Below are 6,780 nucleotides of genomic sequence, written 5' to 3' on the forward strand. Positions count from 1 at the left end.
TGTTTTTTGCTTTTATGTTTTTTAACATTTATTCACCTTTATTTACATTTATTTTAATTAGCATTCATAATGTTTTTTGATCTTATTTATATACTTTAATGTTTATATCTTTGTAAACGTTTAACTAAAATCAGTTACAAAAAAAGAGCAAAATTCCCAAAAATACTGTATTCAAATTGAAATTTTTTAAAACTTTGTTATATTGTATTTTCCTATTTTTAGGTGATTTTTGAAAATAATTTTTCACTTAAATATTGATTGCTTTTTTAACGATTTTTTTCCCAAAAACTCAGTTATTAGAATACATCAGTAAATGTTAAAGCAATATCAGTCATCAAAAAGAGGGAAAATCCTACAAAATTATTGCATTCAAATAGAAATATTTTTGAACTTATTATACTTTATATTCATTTTCCTATTTGTAGGCGATTTTGAAACTGATTTTTTACTTAAACATTAAGTTTTTTTTTCATAAAACTAGGTTATAATAACATAATAAATGTTAAACTAAAATTAGTCATCATAAAGAGGGGAAAGCTCCCAGAAACACTGTATTCAAATTGAAATATTTTTTAAAACTGCTTATAAATTATATTTATTTTCCTTTTTAGAAATGATTTTTGAAATTGATTTTATTACTTAAGTCTTGACTGTTTTAAATGTGTATTTATATGCAAAACGTATATGATCATTTAGCCTTTAATTTTATTTTATTGCATAATTTAGGTACTGAATTCGTGAAACATTGTTTTGTGGAGCTGAATAAGTCGAAATGTAAGTTAAAAATATGTTTTCAAAACAGTCTAAAAATAAAGAAAATTATTGTAACTAATAAAAATAAAATTAGATTTTTGCTACAATTTTAATGGAAGATTTTTACGAGCTTTTTCATTTTTTTTTTTTTACAATAGATTTTAATTTCAGATTTATTGAGAAATTTTCATGATTTAGTTTTATATATTTATTTTTATTACCATTAAACATGAAAATTATTTATTAATTTATTATACTACTACTACTTATTATTATTACTACTATTATTATTATTATTATTATTATTATTATTATTATTATTGCATTCTTAAAATTCTATATTTCATTAATTTTATTTCTTGATATTTAGAATAATTTCTTTTAACAGAATGTTATTTAGTAGTATTAAATAATCTAGAAATATACATGATATATTATGATAAAAATAGTCGAATAACATCTGAAAACTTAAGTAAAAATTAAAGTTCACGTATGTTCTATTTTACTTACTCATTTCTTAATCAATTTTATTTCTTTTTCTTATATCTATTTTAACTTTACTTTTAATCACATTTCTCACTTGTTTTAGTGTTTTCTTAATAATTGTTAAAAATTTATTTATATATTTTTCGTTCTTTATCTTCAATTATTTGTTATATTTATTCCCATATTTATTATTTTCTAACATTTATTCACATTTATTTGCATTTATTTAAATTAGTATTCATAATGTTATGTTATTTATATATTTTAATGTTAAATCTTTATTCAGTCTTTTGTATTATTTTTAAATTATTTTGCTTATGTCATTTTCTATGTTTCGTTTCGATTTTATTTCCTTTTTCTCTTTAATTAATGTTATTTTTTTTTTAATTTACTTGTGTCATAATTTTCTTCATTATAATTAAATGGTATTTGTCCTTTGAATTGAAAATAAAAATGACAAATACAAATATAAAACAACAATGGTAAATAATAATTAATTTATAAAACTAGGGTATAAGAATATATCAGAACACGTTGAACAAAAATCAGTTATCGTAAAGTGGGCAAAATTCCAAAAAATATTGTATTCATATTTAAATGTTTACTTAGCCTTTTGTATGTCATATTCATTTTCATATTTTAGGTGATTTTTGAAATTGACTTTTCATTTAAATATTAATTCGTTTTTATCGTTTTCTTAAAAATCTCGGTTATAAGAATATATCGGTAAAAGTTAAAATAAATTCATTCATCAAAAAGAGGGCAAAATTCCCAAAAATATTGTATTCAAAATTGACATATTTCTTTACAACTTTTTATGTCACATTCTTTTTAGTTTTTTAAAGGGATTTTTGAAGTTGATTTTTTACTTAAATATTGATTGTTTTTTAACAGAGTTTTCTTTGTATAATTCTGTTATAAGAATATATAAGTAAAAGTTAAACTAAAATCAGACATCAAAATGAGGGCAAAACTCCCAAAGCATATTGTATTCAGATTGAAATATTTTTGAAACTTTTCACATATTTCATTCCTTTTCTTAAAGATTTTTTATATTGATTTTTGAGTGAAATCTTGAATGTTTTTAACAGTATTTTTATATGCAAAACGTATATGATCAGCTATTCCTTAATTTTATTTTATTGCATTATTTTCAATACTAAATTCGTAAAACATGGTTTTGTGGAAGTGAATAAAACAAAATTTAAGTTGAAAATATATTTTCAGAATACTATAAAAAAGTATATTATCTTTACTAATAAAAATAAACTAAAATGTGCTACAATTTTAATGGAAGATTTTCATGATTTACTTTTGTATATTTTTATTACCATTACGCATGGAAATTATTTATATTATTATTATTATTATTATTATTATTATTATTATTATTATTATTATTATTATTATTATTATTGCATTCTTAAAATTTTATATATCTTAAATTTTATTTCTTGATATTTGTTATAATTTATTTTCAGAACTTTATTTAGTAGCATCAAATCTAAAAATATACATCATTTATTATGATAAAAATATTTAATTAAAATTAGACTAATAACATTTGATAACTTAAGTAAAAATTAAAGTTTACAAATATTTTATTTTACTTACTCATTTCTTACTCAATTTTATTTCTCTTTCATAAAATTTTAAAATTTACTTGTTCACATTTTCTCACTTTTTAAGTGTTTCCTTTATAATTATCAAATAAAAAATTAAATTTTTAATACATGATAATAGTTCTTTATTTTCCCTTATTTATTGTTAATTTTTTGTATTTTATTTCTTCGTTTTTATATTTTTATTTGACTTTTAATTGAAAAGATAAATTACAAATAGTAATATAAAACAACAATGGTAAATGATGATTAATTAAGAAGACAAGGGTATAAGAATATATACAAGTAAACATTAATTTAAGATAATTCATCAAAAAGATGGCATAATTCCTAGAAATATTGTATTCAAATTGAATATTTTTCTAAAACTTTTTTGTTACATTCATTTCCTATTTTTAGGTGATTTTTGAAATTTATTTTTTCTTAAATCTTGGTCGTTTTTTAACGGAGCTTTTTTTTTCATAAAACACGGTCATAAGAATAAATCTGTAAGCGTTAAATTAAAATCAATCATCAAAAAGAGGGTAAAACTACTAATAAGTCTGTATTCATATTGCAATATTTTGTTGGAATTTTATATATTTTTACATTCATTTTCATATTTTTGAATTTGATTTTTTCGTAAAACTTGATCGCTTTTTAACGGAGATTTTTTTCCATAAAACTCGGTTATCAGTAAACGTTAAACTACAAGCAGCCATCGAAAAGATGTTAAAACTCCCAAAATACCTTATTTGAATTGAGGTTATTTTTTATAATATTTTTATGTTACTTACATATTCCTATTTTTGGCTGATTTTTTGAATAATTTTTTACTCAAATACTGATGGTTTTTTAGCAGCTTTTTTATATGCTTAACTTATTTGATCATTTGGCCTTGAATTTTTTATTGCATATATACGGTAGTGAGTTCGATTTTTAGGAGATTTTCTGTATTTTAATTACAATGGATTTTAATTTCAGGATCATTTAGAAATTTTTACTTTTTATTACTATATATTTTTACTACTATAAATTCATGAAAAATGGTTATTAATCTATAATTATTATTATTATTATTATTATTATTATTATTATTATTATTATTATTATTATTATTATTATTATCTTTTGCGATTTTTTGAATATTATATTTGATTAGTTCTATTCCTTTAAATCTGGTACAATTTCCTTTAATAGTAATTTATTTAGCAGAATTGAAAATAGTTGAATAAAATTTTAAAAATCAAGTAAAAATTACAATTTACGGAAGGTCTATTTTACTTACTCATTTCTTGATTAATTTTAATTCTTTTTCTCATATGGATTTTAACATTACTTTTATTCACATTTTCTCTCTCATATTTATTTTAAATTTACTTTTATTCACTGATTTTAGTTTAACGTTTACTAACATTTTCTCATAAATGGTTTTTAAATTAATAATTATTTACCTTTATTGTTTTACATATGTATTTGTAATTTATATTTGCAATTGAAACAACAAAAACCATTTAATAACAATGAAGAAAATTATGATAAAAATAAAAATATGGATAAACATAAAAATAAAAATAAAAATAGAAATATAGATAATAATAAAAATAAAAAAGATAAAATAAAAAAAATATCGATATCAATAAAATAAAGATAAAAATATAGATAAAACTAAAAATAAGTAAATATAGATAAATAAAAATAAAAATATAGATATAAATAAAATAATAATAAAGGTATAAAGAAAAATAAAAATAAAATATAGAGAGAAAACAAAATAAAAAATAAAAATATAGATATATAGAAATAAAAGTATAGAGAATAATAAAATAAAAATTAAAATATATAAATAAAAAAGAAAAAATATAGATATAAATAAAAAATATAGATATGAAAATAAATCAAACAAATGAAAATAAAAATATTAATATAGACATAAATAAAAAATATAGATATAAAGAAACAAATAAAAATGTACATAAATAAAAATAGAGATATACATATAAATGAAAATAAAAATAAATACAAAAATGAAGATATAAACAAAAATGAAAATAAAATAAACATAGAATAAAATAAAATAAAATAAAGAATACAATAAAAATAAAAATATAGATATAAATAAAAATAAAAATAAAAATATAGACATAAATAAAAGTAAAAATAAAAATATTGATATAAATTAAAATAAAATGTAAAAATATAGATAAAGATAAAAATAAAAATTGTAATGGAGATATAAATAAAAAAAATAAAAAATATAGAAATACATAAAAATAATAAAAAATATAGATATATTAAGAGTAAAAATGAAAATAGAGATATAAATACAAATATCATAGATATAAATAAAAAAAACTTTAAAATTAAAATATAGATTAAATAAAAATAATAATGATGAAAATATAGATATAAATAAAAATAAAAATATAAATACAGATATAAATAAAATCATAGATATAAATATAAATAAAATAAAAATATAAATATAAATAAAAATAAACATAAAAATAAAAATATAGAGAAATAAAATTATAGATATAAATAAAAATGAAATAAAAATAAAAATATAGACATGAATAAAAAAAAGTCGATGTAAATAAAATAATAGATATAAATAAAAAAATATAGAATTATAAAATAGAAGTAAAAATATAGATATATGTAAAAATAAATACATAATAAAAATAAAAAAAGTAGATATAAAGAAAAAGAAAAATTAATTAAAAATAAATATAAAAATTAAATAAACAAAATAAAAATATAAATATAAGTAAATTTAAAATTATAGATTAAAATAAATATAAAAGTAAAAAAAATATATATATATATACACAAAAATAGAAATAAAAAAAACATATAAAAAAATAAAAATAAAATAAAATAAATAAAAATAAAAATAAAAATGTAAGCAAAAGGAAATAAAAAATATGGATATAAAAGATAAACATATCTAATAAAAAATAAAACTATAGATATAAAGAAAGTTAAATATAAAAATATAGATATTAATAAAAAAATATATATATATATATTAAAAAATAAATATATAGATATAAATAAAAATAAAATTAATGATAAAACTATGGATATAAATAAAAAGAAAAATATAAATAAAAATAGAGATATAAATCAAAATAATAATAAAAATAAAAATATAGATATAAATAAAATACTAATAAAAATAAACATATAGATAATATAAAAATAAAAATAAAAATAAAATAAAGATATAAATAAAAATACAAATGAATAATAATAAAGATGAAAATATAGATAAATATAAAAATTGAAATAAAATTTAAAAAATACTAAAGAAAACAAAATAAAATTAACATGAAAATAAAATGAAAATAATAAAATAGATATAATTAAAAATGAAAATAAAAATAAAAATATAGATATCAATAAAAATATAGACATAAATAAAAAAAAGATAAAAATTTAGAAATAAATAAAAAATAATATAAAAAATATAAATAAAAATATAGATAAAAATAAAATTAAAAAACAAATAGAAAAAATAAAAAGTAAAAATACAGAAATACATAAAAATAAAAAAATAAAAATATAGATATATATGAAGATAAAAATGAATATATATATATATATATATATATATATATATATATATATATATATATATATATATATATAAATACAATAAAAATAAAAATATCGATATAAATTAAAATATTATTATAGATATAAATAAAAGATATAAATAAAAATAAAAATATAAATAGAGATATAAATAAAAATCGAAATAAAAAAATAAATAAGAATAAAAATAGAAATATAGATATAAATGAAAATAAAATGAAAAATATAGATGTAACTGAATATGATATTAGATTATACATATAAATAAAAATAAAAATAAAATAAGATGAAAATAAAACACAGGCCTAAAAAATAAAAATAAAAATACATATAAATAATA

This window comes from Macrobrachium rosenbergii, chromosome 16, assembly GCF_040412425.1.
Source record: "Macrobrachium rosenbergii isolate ZJJX-2024 chromosome 16, ASM4041242v1, whole genome shotgun sequence".
NCBI lineage: Eukaryota > Metazoa > Arthropoda > Malacostraca > Decapoda > Palaemonidae > Macrobrachium > Macrobrachium rosenbergii.